This window comes from Bufo bufo, chromosome 3, assembly GCF_905171765.1.
Source record: "Bufo bufo chromosome 3, aBufBuf1.1, whole genome shotgun sequence".
Taxonomy (NCBI): domain Eukaryota; kingdom Metazoa; phylum Chordata; class Amphibia; order Anura; family Bufonidae; genus Bufo; species Bufo bufo.
The window spans coordinates 473943949-473958070 of NC_053391.1; the positions used below are offsets into that span (position 1 = coordinate 473943949).

A 14122-nucleotide genomic window follows, 5' to 3' on the forward strand; every position below is an offset into this window, starting at 1 on the left:
CAGTCAGTCATCAGTCGCTAGCTGGAAGCAGTGTAGCACTGCTGTGGTTAAGTGTCAACAGGTCGTGATGAAGTTGATCTGTTTAGGGGACAAACAGCAAACCGCCCCAGAGCTGTGGCAGGGTAAATGGGACCAAACTGAGCTGTGTCTCTCACCACTCAACCTACAACCAGGCATGGTTGTGTCTGACAATGGCCGTAACTTGGTGGCGGCTTTGGAGCTCGGCAGCCTGACACAGATCCCATGCCTAGCCCACGTCTTAAACTTATAGGTTCAGTGGTTTATCAAAACCTACCCCAATTTGCCAGAGCTAGTAGTGAAGGCTCGCCGCATGTGTGCCAATTTCCGCAAGTCGTCCACAGCTTCAGTCTGTCAACGCTGCAGCACCGCTTGTGGCTTCCAGCTCAGCGGCTGTTGTCCGACGTGAGCATGCACTGAAACTCTACGTCCCACATGTTGGCCAGGCTTTGTGAGCAGCAGAGGGCAGTTGTGGAATACCAGCTGCAACATGGTCGTTGCCTTTTGAGTCAACTGCCACTATTCACAAGCGAGGAGTAGGCATTGATGTCAGACCTCTGTGAGGTTTTAAAAACTTTGATGAATCCACACAGATGGTTAATGGCGATAACGCTATTATCAGCGTAACCATCCCACTGGTGTGTCTACTCAAACGATCACTGCTCACAGTTAAGGACGACGCTCTGAATGTAGAAGATGAGGAAATGAGGGAGGACATTACACAGGGTGATAGCCAGCTCACCCTCCGTTCGTCTTCTCAGCGAGAATTGGACCATGAAGAGGAGGAGGAGGAGCTGGAGACAGTTGCCTTTGCTACAGAGGGTAGTACCCATGAAACTTTAATTCCATCTGTTCAGCAGGTATGGGCATAAGAGGAGGAGGATGAGAAAATGGAGAGTCATCCTGATGTTGACATCAACGTATTGCCTGTTGGTACTCTGGCACACATGGCTGACTTCATGTTAGGCTGCCTTTCCAGCGACCCTCGCGTTATATGCATTTTAGATAACACGGATTACTAGGTGTTCACCCTTCTCAACCCCCACCACTTATTCCTGTGGTGGAGAGGATGAGCAAAATGGTGCAATACCAGAAGATCCTTGTTGGAAAATTGCTCCAAAGTTTTCCATCTGACAACGCTGGTGGCAGAGTTCGTATTTCCTTAGGCAACCGAGGAAGGGAGACAAGGGGAACACACAGCAGTTCCAACAAAGGCAGGGCAACACTCTCCAAGGCATGGGACACTTTCATGACACCCCGCCAGCAACCTGACCCTGAAGCGCGGCCTAGTGGTACAAGGAGGGAAAAGTTTTGGAAGATGGTGAAGGAATACATAGCAGACCGTGTCAGCATCCTAAAAGATCCATCAGTGTCTTACAACTACTGTCTGTCCAAGCTGAACACGTGGCACGAACTTGCGCTCTACGCCTTGGAGGTGCTGACCTGCCCTGCCGCCAGTGTTTTGTCTGAGCGTGTATTTAGTGCTGCTGGTGGCATTATAACATATAAGCGTATCCGTTTGTCCACTAGCAATGCTGACAGGTTGACTCAGATAAAAATAAACAAGGCCTGGATTGCCCATGACTTCTCAACTCCACCAGAGGAGAGCTGAGCTGATAATGAACATAAAGGCAATTTCAAGCTATCATTTATAATGTACTCAATCTACTGTAGTGTATTCCCATGCACCTTTTCCACCACAAAAAAAAGAGTATATGGTTGAATCTTGATTTCTCCTCCTCCTCATCCAGATTGTCTATATTCCCTCCACTCTAATTTTTTTAATACGGTCAGCTCAACCGCTGGCCCTCAACTCACATTTTTTTTAATAGGGTCAGCTCACCAGCATGCCCTTGCCCCTAATGTTTTAGAGGGTCAGCTCAGCAGCAGGCCCTCGCCCCTAATGTTTTAGAGGGTCAGCTCAGCAGCAGACCCTTGCCCCTAATGTTTTAGAGGGTCAGCTCAGCAGCAGGCCCTCGCCCATAATGTTTTAGAGGGTCAGTTGAGCAGCAGGCCCTCACCCCTAATGTTTTAGAGGGTCAGCTTAGCAGCAGACCCTCGCCCATAATGTTTGAGAGGGTCAGTTCAGCAGCAGGCCTTCGCCCATAATGTTTTATAGGGTCAGCTCACCAGCAGGCCCTCGCCCATAATGTTTTAGAGGGTCAGTTCAGCAGCAGGCCCTCACCCCTAATGTTTTACAGGGTCAGCTAAGCAGCAATCCCTCGCCCCTAATGTTTTAGAGGGTCAGTTCAGCAGCAGGCCCTCGCCCCTAATGCTTTAGAAGGTCAGCTCACTAGCAGGCCATCACTTATGTTTTTCAGGGTCAGCTCACCAGCAGGCCCTCGCCCCTAATGTTTTAGAGGGTCAGATAAGCAGCAGGCCCTCGAATATAATGGTTTACAGGGTCAGCTCACCAGCATGCCCGCACCTAAAATCTTTTACTTGGTCAGCTCACCTGCAGGCCCGCAGCTCAATGTGAATGAGACCCTCCTTTATGTGATATACAGGTTGTATCGGAATGCCTCTTCATTGTAATTTTTGGCAGGACTTGCACTTTATATACAAGTAAATATACAGGAAAGAATGTTTTCAATCAATTTTTCCTATAAAATGGATTTGTTACTTTGGTTTTGTGCGTAAAACCTTAATTAGATTGTGGGCCTGGTGGTCACTTTAAGCCCTTTTAGGCTGCATCAGCAGCAGCATGGTGATAAAAATTAGTGGCAATCTGACATGGTGTGGAGATGGCAGCATGAGGAGGCCACATAGTGGCACAATGACTGAGTCTGGATAAAAGACTGAGGTCACAGATTGCTTAGAAAGATGCAGATGGAAACAATCCGTGGAGCTGTATCACTGTCACCTGCAGATTAATGCAGACCAGGGCCGTAGCTATAGGGGAAGGAGGGAAATCTGCAGCTTTGTTGCCCTGACCCAGAAGGGGCCCATCCAGGAGGAGGAGGACTAAATGATTTGGTCAGGGCCTCCTCAAAAGTATTACACAATGAAATTATATACAGTGACAGTGTAGACAGTGTATAAAATGGATGGAACAGCTGCTGGTCCTGGTCTGAGAGAACGATCTTTACTAGCCACAGGAATGGGGGCAGCATGAAAGGAAGGGGTCGCTAAAAAATTACTGTGGGATGGTGCCCCATTCAAAAATTTGCTGTGGGGCACAGTCAATTCTAGCTACACCACTGATGCAGCCCACAAAAGCAAGTTGGGTTTATCGATTACAAAACCTTAATTCATTTGTGGGCCTGGTGATCAGTTTAAGGCCTTTTAAGCAGCATCAGCAGCAGCATGGTGATAAAAATGAGTGACAAGGTGACATGGTGTGCAGATGGCAGCATGAGGAGTCCACATAGTGGCACAATGACTGAGTCTGGATAAAAGACTAAGACCCCAGATTGCTTAGAAAGATGCAGATGGAAACAATCTGTGGAGCTGTATGACGGTTACCTGCAGATTAATGCAGCCATCAAATTCAAGTTGGGTTTGTCGGTTCCACCTCAGCTCAACAGCAGGCTCGCAACTAAAATCTTTTACTGGTTCAGCTCACATGCAGGCCAGTGACTTAAATCTTTTACAGGGTCAGCTCACATGCAGGCCCGCAACTCATGCTGCCTTGCTTTGAAGTAGTAGCCGTAGCAGTTTATCAGGCTCCCTCTCCGAAATCGAACAATGATTCCCCGTCATCGGTGAACACCATAGTAGGCACATAAAAGAACATCGAAAGTTGATAGGTAAGATATCCAAATGGATCGTGGACGTCACGGGGACGTGCGATCAGGCAGAAGTTATCTAGAGTCAACAAAGCGGCAGCAGGGCCTCTCCTGTATAACGATTCCTCATCCAAAATATGGCAGTGACATTCCCTGTAATTTTTATTGCTCATTCCAATAACAGGGCATCTTAAGACTCCTGTATTGTTATTTATCGTCACTACCTGCCTGAGTCGGGAGTGGGTAATTGCCGCGTGCCTGCTACCTTCCTTGCAATTTTGAGCTTTAATAACTTGACCCACCCTCTCTGGGTGGTTCACAATTATGAAAAAAAAGTGGCAAGGCAACAACAGTCAATTAGATTTTAGCCATTGACCTGCCTTGGATGTGGTATTCATTTCTCAAGCTCCCTCTCCTGCATAGAACCCCTATTCCCCGTTACCCGTGATCACCATGTTAGGCGCAAAAAAGAACATCGAAAGCTGATAGAGCAGACATCCAAATGGATCGTCGCCATCACGGGGACGTGCAATCACCCAGAGGTTATCTAGAGTCACCAATGCGGCAGCAGGCCCTCGCCCCTAAGGTTTTAGATGGTCAGATCAGCAGGCCATCAATCAAAGTTTTTCAAGGGTATGTATGATGCCCTCCATTATGTGTAACAAAGGGTGTTTTGGAGTGCCGGTTCCTTGTAATTTTTGGCAGCCCTTTCACTTAGTGCATAGGCTTTATGAGTGTAGGAGTTCCACTACCTGAACAATTGTTACACAATGTGAATGAGGCCCTCCTTTATGTGATATACAGGCTGTTTCGGAGTGCCTCTTGCTTGTAATTTTATTGCAGCACTTGCACTTTATATACAAGTAAATATACAGGAAAGAATGTTTCCTAACAGTTTTTCCTGTAAAATAGTTTTTTGTGTGGTTTTGTGTGTATTTTTGTCAGTTTGTAAAAGTGGCGTACAACTTGGACAACATGGTTCCCAACAGCAACCTGGGAGTCCAGGATGCATCCAGACATCGTCCCCATGGTGTTCCCGATCCATTTCAGTGGTGTTTCTGAAACTTTCTGAACTTTTCCAATGGACCAGGCACCCTCCCCTCTTTAGAGCAGGGGGTGCCTGGTTGTCTCCCATTGACTTACATTATACTCGGGTGCTCGGCCAAGCACACGAATATAGCAATGTGTTCGGGCCGAACACCCGAATACTTTGGTGCTCGATCATCACTAGCCTCTACTCCAGTGGCCTACAATAAATTTTTTATCCAGTGACCGCCTAATGTACCTCCAGCCACTTAATCACTTGTTCTTTTCTGTCAGGTCATTGCCTAAAGTTTGGGGCCTCTGCTTCAGTGGCCTATAGTAATTTTTTTATCCAGTGACCGCCTAATGTACCTATAGCCACACAATCACAAGTTCTTTTCTGTCATGTGAATGCCTAATGTTTGGGGTCTGTAATGACCTACAGTAATTTTTTTATTCATTGACCGCCTAATGTATTTCCAGCCACATAATCACAAGTTATTTTCTGTTAGGTGAATGTCTAATGTTTAGGGACTCAACTCCAGTGGCCTATAGTAAAAATTTTATGCAGTGACCGCCTAATGTACCTACAGCCACATAATCACAAGTTCTCTTCTGTCAGGTGAATGCCTAATGTTTGGGGCCTATACTGGCCTACAGTAAAAATGTTATCCAGTGACCGCCTAATGTTACTCCAGCCACATAATGACAAGTAATTTTCTGTCAGGTGAATGCCAAATTTTTGGGGCCTGTACTCCAGTGGGCTTCAGTAAAATTGTTATCCACTGACCGCCTAATGTACCTCCAGCCACATAATCACAAGTTATTTTCTGTCAGGTGAATGCCTAATTTTTGGGGCCTGTACTCCAATGGCCTACAATAAAATTGTTATCCTGTGACCGCCTAATGTACCTCCAGCCACATAATCACTTGTTCTTTTCTGTCAGGTAAATGTCTAATGTTTGGGGCCTTTAGTGCAGTAGTCTACAGTAAATTTATTATCCAGTGACCGCCTAATGTACCTCCAGCCAAATAATCACAAGTAGTTTGAATTCACGGCGGGCCCCATTCACTTTAATGGCAGACGAACCTGAAAAACCTTCAGGTTATATTTGCAGCCAGCAAACACCTACTAGAAGTACACAAATAGTCCCACAACATGGACAGTGATATACCAGAGGCGGGTCATTGGCAAAAATTCCCACAAAAAAATATGTATTTTAATCAGGGGCCATTTTTATGCGTCTTAAGGGGAAATTCTCAAAAATTTGCCCAGTTTCATGTATACAAATGTGCAGCACTCCATGTTTTTGTATCCTGCAGAGTCCATTAAAAAAATGCATGTTAAAGTATTGTTTTTTTTCTACCTTGCAACTGTATGGTGAACGGATGCCACTGTACGGCATCAGTCTGAGGCATCTGTTAACAATACATTTTTGGTATTCATTAAATGGGTGGCAAAAATAGGATGTGAACCAAGCCCTAGTGTCAGAATAAGCACCAGTACACAGCGGAGCAGCGTGGCAGAGAGGGGAGGCAGCCATGCACTGACAGAGCACTACCTCGTCCTGGTGGTCAGGGATGAGGACAGTGTTTCTTAAGGATCATTTTCTACTGGGAAATACAGGGCACAGTATAATACACTAGAATCTATATAATATAAAGATATTAGCCCTACCCCCGAATAATAATACATTTAGGTGGTCATTTATTATAAAGAAATAAGTCTATGTTAGGCTTATTTCTGACACAAATTGTGGCGCAAAGGTCCTTAGCACCGCAATCTGCGTATTTTTCATGCTCATGACAGGTCTAAATAAGGATGGCGTGGGCAGGGAAAGGGATACAGTTAAGGCCATCCAGTTATCGGATACCACGGCCATACATTGACCGGATAACACCTCTGCACAGTGACAGCATAACACCGCCATACCATGACCTGCTAAAAGGGTATAAAAGAGCACAGTACAGGGAATTACTAGGGGCACTGCACAGGGTGTGGTAAGAGGGCACAATGCAGGGTATAAGGGGGCACAGTACTGGGTGGGGGGCACAGTCACATGACCCTGTGACATTAGAAGGTCCTTATGGTGAATGTGGTTCATACGCCACCATAATGAGAGGCAGAGGAGTGAGACAAGGGTGTGATTATGTAGCTAGAGATAAAAAATTTAACTGTCGGCCAGTACAGGCACCAACATTTAGGCAATAGAAATTCATCTGACAGCAAAGAACTTTGGATTCTGTGGCTAGTGGTACATTAGGCGGTCATAGGATGAATATGTAACAGTCGGCCAGTACAGGCCTCAAAAATTAGGCATTCACCTGACACAAAAGGCCTTTTATGCCACTAAATAAACATAAGGCAAGGATCATTCTTTGTTCTGGGTGGTGGCGGATATGTGAGGGCTGGCATGAGAAAATTCAATTACACGTTGTCATCACAGGTGTTGAAATCCTCCGAGAGCCATGGCTAATTCATTTTAAAAAATGTGAGGTAGTCCACATTGTCATGAGCTAGGCGAGTGCGCTTATCGATCACGATCCTCACTGCTGCGCTGAACGTCCTTTCCGACAGGACATTCGAAGAGGGGCAAGCCAAGAGTTCCATGGAAAATTGTGCCAGCTCTGGCCAAAGGTCAAGCCTGCGCAACCAGTAGTCAAGGGGTTCCTCGCTTCTCAGAGCGTCTACATCGGCGTTACCTGAGGCTGGATCCGGAGGGCGGCTGTCGATGGGTTGGCTGAAAGAATGATCTCATATCCAAAGTGACCAACACATCTTCAAACCGCCTTCTTTTTGGAGGTGCGGTAGGATTGGTATCCGCACCTGTTTAGCTGTGGGTGAAAATTCCTCTGCCAGTGCCCCCAACAGCAGAATGCAGCATATCTCACAGCAAGGCCTGGAAATGCTGCATTCTGACAGTCCTCTGTGATGCTGGTAACATGTCCGTCATTTTGCGTTTGTACCGGGGTCTAAGTATGTTTCCACCAAGTAGAGGTACTTGACATTTATGCTTTTTATACGGGGGCCCCTTTTTCAAACACTGGAGCATGAAGGCCCCCATTTGCACTAAATTGGAAGCGGTAGAGCGCCCTGGCTCCTGCTCATCCCCCAGGAGAATGTCTCCTCCCCCTAGCCACGGACAACACAAGGGATCCCCGAAAAGTTTAAAGCCTGCTCTTCTTGCTCCTCCTTCTCCTCCTCCCCCAGCCACCATCCTCCTCTGACTCATCTTCATACTCCTGCTGACTTGTCTCAGATGGAGTAGTCCCCCCCGGGAATTCATTCAGCATTGCGACTTCATCATCTTTCAGCTCCTTCTCCTCAACGGCTTGATCAATGACACGATGCAATGCACACTCCAGAAAGAAGGCGTAAGGTACAATCTCACTGATTGCATCCTGGCTGTGACTGACCAGTTTGGTGATGTCATCAAATGGCCGCAGAAATCTGCATGCGTCGCACGTGAGCAGACACTGGTGTGGTGAAAAGAAATCAAGCTCCCCAGAACCTGTCCTGCCGCATAGTTTGTGCAGGTAGTCGTTAATGGCACGTACACAAGCAAGCATATACAAGGTGGAGTTCCAGTGTATCGAACAGTCACAAATCACACGTCTGACGGGCAAGTGGTTGTCGCCGCTGAACGTCAGCAAGGCAAGCCATGGCCATATAAGATCTTCTAAAATGGCCAGAGATTTTCCTGGCCTGCCACAAGACGTCCTGGACCCCGGGGTATTTGGCAGCAAATCGCTGCATGACTAAGTTCAGGACGTGTGCCATGCACAGCACGTGTGTCATTTTGCCCTGTTTCAGCACGCTCAGCAGATTTTCACCGTTGTCGCACACCACTTTACCAACTGTCAAATTGAGCAGGGTTAGCCACTGATCGGCCTGTGACCGCAGAGCTGAAAGCAGTGCAGAAACGGTGTGGCTCTTGGCTTCCAGGCACAACAGCCGCAGCACAGCATGGCAACGTCTCACCTGGCACGTCGAATAGGTTCTGGGGAGCTTGGGGGGTGCAGTGGAAAAGGAGGAGTCAGCCGAGGAGGAGATGGAGGATGGAGTAGGAGGAGGAGGAGAAGAGGCCGGCCTGCATGTAATCCATAGCGGTAACACCAAATCCACACGGGTGCCACGGGTTACATGCTTGATTGTGGTCAGAAGGTTTACACAGTGGGCAATAAAAGTTATGTACCTTCCCTGCCTGTGTTTGCTAGACCACGTGTGTGGTCAGATGTATCTTGGCACCGACTCTGTGTGCCAGAGATATATTAACTATATAGTTCAGGGATGCCCTTCAGGGAGAAATATTTCCTTCCGGGGTGCTTCCATTGCGGTGTGCCAATGGCCATACATTTTCAAAAGGCCTCCGAGTCCACCAATTTATATGGCATTAGTTGGCGGGCCAGCAGTACCGACAAGCCAGTGGTCAGGTGTTGGGCAAGAGGGTTATCCGGTGTCATCATTTTTTTACGCTCGAACATTTGGGCCACGGAAGCTTGCCTTGTGCCAGATGAATGCAACAATGGCACGGTGAAAGGTGGAGTGGAGGACAAATGGGAGGAGAGAGAAGAAGGAGAAGAGGCAGGACATGGAGTGCCGAGAGTGAGGCTTTGTGGGTTTTGATGGCGTTGCTCCCACTGGGCTTGGTGATGGGAGGCCAGGTGCCTTCTTATGGAGGTTGTCCCTAGGTGAGTGTTGGCTTACTGCGACTTATGCGTTGACAGCAAAGGCTGCAGATGGCAACACCATTGTCAGCAGCTGACACGTTAAGAAAAGCCCACACTGTGGAGCCATGTGCCGGCGTCCTGGGAGCACAAAATGTGACCGTGCATGGTGGTTTGCTCGCTCCAGATACATTTGCTGTCTGCTTTTTGCTCCCTGTGCACTGTGAGTTCTGCCTGCTTCTCTTCATTCTACTCTCTATCTGCTGCTCAGTCTCTCCCTTTGTACTCCCCTCCTCTTCCTCTCTTGTGGGCACCCACGTGACGTCCATCGACACGTGATCATCGTCACCTTCACCACCACTGACATTAGAGATCTGGGAGTAGGCAGCAACAGCGGGGACCACCCTCCTTGGGCTGATCTGGGTACTATCGTCAGACCACTGAGTGGCGGCCGTTGCTACTTCCTCATCCGATGCTAAGAATTGCTGCGCATTGGTAAGGTCTGGGAATGCGGGGGAAAATAATTCCTCTGACTCGAGTGGAGAGGCTATGGTGGTGGTGGTGTCTTTGGGGGTGCACACAGCAGAGAGTGAGGCAGGTGCAAATACAGAGGATGAGAAGGGTGCAGAAGTCAAAGGCTGAGTGAGCGACTCAACCAACTCTGGTGTGTCCTTTGACATAATTACACACACCTTTTCCAACTTCCCACTTAGGCTCTGGCCTGGTGCACCTGCCCGACCCCTACCACCCCTGTGGAATGGCCTGCCTTTTCCTGTGCCTGTCATTTTCAAAATGACCCTGTGCCAAAGTCCCTAGAGAAGAGCAGTATATGTGGAAGCTGATAAATGGTAGAACTCAATGAGTTGTTATTTGAAGCTAAGATATCACCCTCAAGCAGTAATTTTGTGGACGCAGGTATATGGAAAACCTCTATCACTATTTTGTGGAAGCTGATATATGGAAAGTCTCAATCAGTTGTTAGTTGAAGCCGGTATATCACCCTCAAGCAGTAATTTTGTGGACGCAGGTACAGTATATGGAAAACCTCCATCACTATTTTGTGGAAGCTGATATATGGCAGACCTCAATCAGTTAGTTGAAGCAGGTATATCACCCTCAAGCAGTAATTTTGTGGATGCAGGTATATGGAAAAGCCTCTGTCACTATTTTGTGAAAGCTGATACATCACAGCCCTCAATCAGTATTTTCTTGAAGCATACAAATGCACTATAATACACTTTCGGTTTTGCTCCCATTTTGCATGAGCTGAACTCAAAGATCTGAAACATTTTCTACATATACAAATTACCTATTACTCTCAAATATTGTTCACAAATCTGTCTGAATCTGTGTTAGTAAGCACTTCTCCTTTTCTGAGATAATTCATCTCACCTCCCAGGTAAGGCATATCAAGGTGCTGATTAGACAGCATGAATATTGCAAAGGTGTTCCTTAGACTGCCCATAATAAAAGTCTGCAGTATGCAGCCCTGGTGAGGTCACAGGGGTAGTCACTAACCGAGGGTGTCTTTGATACTCACAGTTTATAGAAGAACCCGGGCAGGCATACAGCAGTGATGGAGAGGCTGGCACAGGGGTCCTCTGGGTCACTCTCTGTGTATAGGCCGATGGTAGGTGAGGTGCCCTGGGTGTTGCAGGTTTAATGTGCCGGTGGCAAGATCCCTTTAAGTTCGTGACGCCAGTGCCGGTAACGGTGGCACACAGATTTATGGTAGTAATAAGTGAGGAACACAAGTTGCAGTGAACCAAAACTTCCTTTTACTGAAACAGTTAACTATTTACAGTCTTTGGTCAGAGCTCCATATGTAAGAAGTAGTCACATGCAGGCTTTACATCAATTGGCAGGTACAATCTTCTTGCAAGATACTCAGAGGGTTAAAACACTTACAGATCAGGCTGCACTTTTCCTAAGAATCCTGTCTGTCTTTATCCCAAGGCCCGTATGCCCTATTGATGGCTTTATCCTTGGTTAGGGAAAACTTTCTCTCGTATATGACTCCTTGCTTTAAATCCTGCTGCCCTTCAGCTCTCTGTCTGGCTGGAATAATGGCTCTGCTCTGTACTCTTCTAGAAACTTAAGGTTTCTCAGGAGGCAGGCTCTTCTCCTGGTGGCAAGCTAGAAGCCTGGGCTATCTAGCTGCATGTCAGAGGCTACTCTCAGCTCCTCTCTGGCTGAAGTCACTCTTGGCTTCTGACTATACAACCCAACTCTGACTAACTCTCTTTGGTCTGGACCTGGCTATTTATACTAGGGGGTTCCTTAGCTCCCTCTACTGTCTAGGAGGAGGAACTACACCCTTAATAGGCCTGGTACACAGGAGATAACATAAATAACATGACAATATACATTAAAATGCCATATAAAATACAATGACCATGTTCCACAGGAGGTGGAGAACAAACGTGACCCAATTGACCCTTGTGTAGTGCCCACCCTTACGTAGTGGGACACTACATACCCCGTTTCTTTGACGTTACCCGTCCTCGGCGCAACACAAGGGGCCCGCCCAGCTGGAAACTGTCGCCTTAAAGACAAAAATGCAAAGCAGGCACACACATCTACATTTGCAATATAAATATATCAGGCAGCTCCGCTGGCAAAGGAACACGTACGGTGCAAAGGGGCGTCGTTCTCTTCACTCAGGATAGTATAGGGAACAGGGGTGCTGACCTGGTACAGGGTATCAGGAATAACCAGGATAGTCCATAATAATAAAATACAATAGTCCCATAAAACAGCATCTCAGAGACCCACAAGCACTGTGGTCATCTCTGGGCACACTTCTTTAAGTTTTAATATTGCACATAAAAGTCACAGCACAAAAAGTCCATATCCCAGGGACATTTTTCCCTGGCAAGTCCTGGCATATAAAAATAGTGCTGAAAAGGGGGTTAAAAGGGTAAAGTGCAAAGATAACAGGCACAACTTGGTTTGGCACTTTAAATCAGGCAGGATGCCCTGGTAGAAGGATGGCAGTAGAGCACTTGGTATACTCAGTGTTTTTTTTTTTTACTTCTGGTCAAAACATAGGACTCCTGTCCTGAAACAGTTAAATTTACTGTAAGGGTCCCTCAGCACAACAAAACATGGCCTACCAGGCCTACTTACAAATAGTTGTCTAGTTCACACTGGTCATCAGTGGTACACCCTGGCTCTGCTCGGAATCCTGACCTGACATGAGGATCCATGTATGGCTGGGCCCACAAAATGGTATTGGCAGGCAATTGTAGCATAAATGGGTGTGTCACTGGTATAGGCCCCATGGGCCTGGGGGTTAACACTGTAGGAGGGGTTAACACTGCAGGAGGCTCCACGGGTCTCGGTGTCACTGGCTTCAAGCGGCGGACTCGACTCCTTGCATACCAGAGTTTCTCAGGTACCGCAGGGGCGGGCACGGCTATGGAGGTTGCCGAGCTGGCGGGAACGGGAACTCTAACTACAGGCTCGGGGACATTGGAGTTCTTTGGGGGATCACAAAAGTCCGGGGTATCGGTGCCACCCTAGACGCGACTAGTTGGCGCAGGCCATGAAGATGGATCTCTAACCTTGCGATTTGATCCTCCAGTCTCTCAGGCGCTGCTTCACTGCAGGTCTCCGGCACAGTTGCAGCAGGTTCAGGCGCTGGGTCGGAACCTTTTCCTCTCCGTAGGGTATCAAGTGCTACATGGAATTTTTCCAGATTCTCCATATCCGCCTGAGTCTTTTCCCGGCGGGGCAACTCAGGTGAGGGGTAAGGACTCACCCACTTTTCCAGTACAGTCGGTTGCCAAAAGACATTGGGGCCGGTGAAAGAACCCCGCTCTTGATGATATGTGTTGTGAGCCCGTTCCATAGGGCGCTCGGGCTCACGTTCCGGACTGGTGGGCTCCTCGGACTCCTCCCAATCTTCAGATCTCTGCTTGGGACGGGCGACTGCCGTGACGTATGGACCTCTCAGGCCCTCAGCGGGGGTAAACTCCACCTCTTCTCTTTTGTGGAGGTTGTGCAGATGCTCCGGCAGGTAGCTGCGCTTGACAGACCTCTGGTTTACAAAAAGGTCTCGGCCGGTGGAATAGTCCTTAATAAAGCCGAACCCCCGGCTCTTGTCAAATGCCACCACTACCCCCATCCTCCTTTCCAGGCGGGGTTGAGTGTTTGCGTGGCGCTCATAGACTGTCTAAGCAAGTTCTTCAAAATATATTTTCTTGCGGGTAGTCTTTTGAATGGCCGCGGCTCGTATCTCAGCCATCAGTGTAGACCATTGCGCACTGGGCCGGGCAAAGTCTTTCCACGAGCCAAGGCACGGCTCGGGCTGTGACCCCTGTGGCAGGCAGGGTGGCCTCTCTGGTCCCGGAGTATAGGCCGGTGGGGCTTCTTCCTTCTCCAACATTGTAGGTTCCATAGTCCGGACGCAGGTGAAGCCATTAAATCAGAGCAATCCTCACTCTTCAGCATGCTCGATCCTTCTCTGGAGAGCAACAAGGCAGCATCCAGTACTTCGCCCAAGACCTCCCACTGCTCCGGGAGGTTGCCCCCTAGGTACTCCAACATGGGGAGGCGGAGTCCATCCTGGCAGACATGCAAATTAACTGATAAGTCGGTGGCGCTAACATACAGTTTTTCCCGCTCTCTTCAGCAGAAGGCGCCAATTTTTCCAGCGAACACAATGCAGAGATGACGCAGCA

The 14122-nt window shown here is 48.0% G+C and overlaps 1 long non-coding RNA gene across 1 annotated transcript; it reads right to left on the bottom strand.

Moving 5' to 3' along the window:
* Positions 1-5299: 5299 nt before the first annotated feature.
* Positions 5300-5663, bottom strand: LOC120994339. Its single transcript, XR_005777397.1, has 2 exons — positions 5572-5663; positions 5300-5356 (listed from the first exon to the last, which is right to left on the bottom strand). It is a non-coding gene; the product is annotated as an uncharacterized LOC120994339 (long non-coding RNA).
* Positions 5664-14122: the final 8459 nt, after the last annotated feature.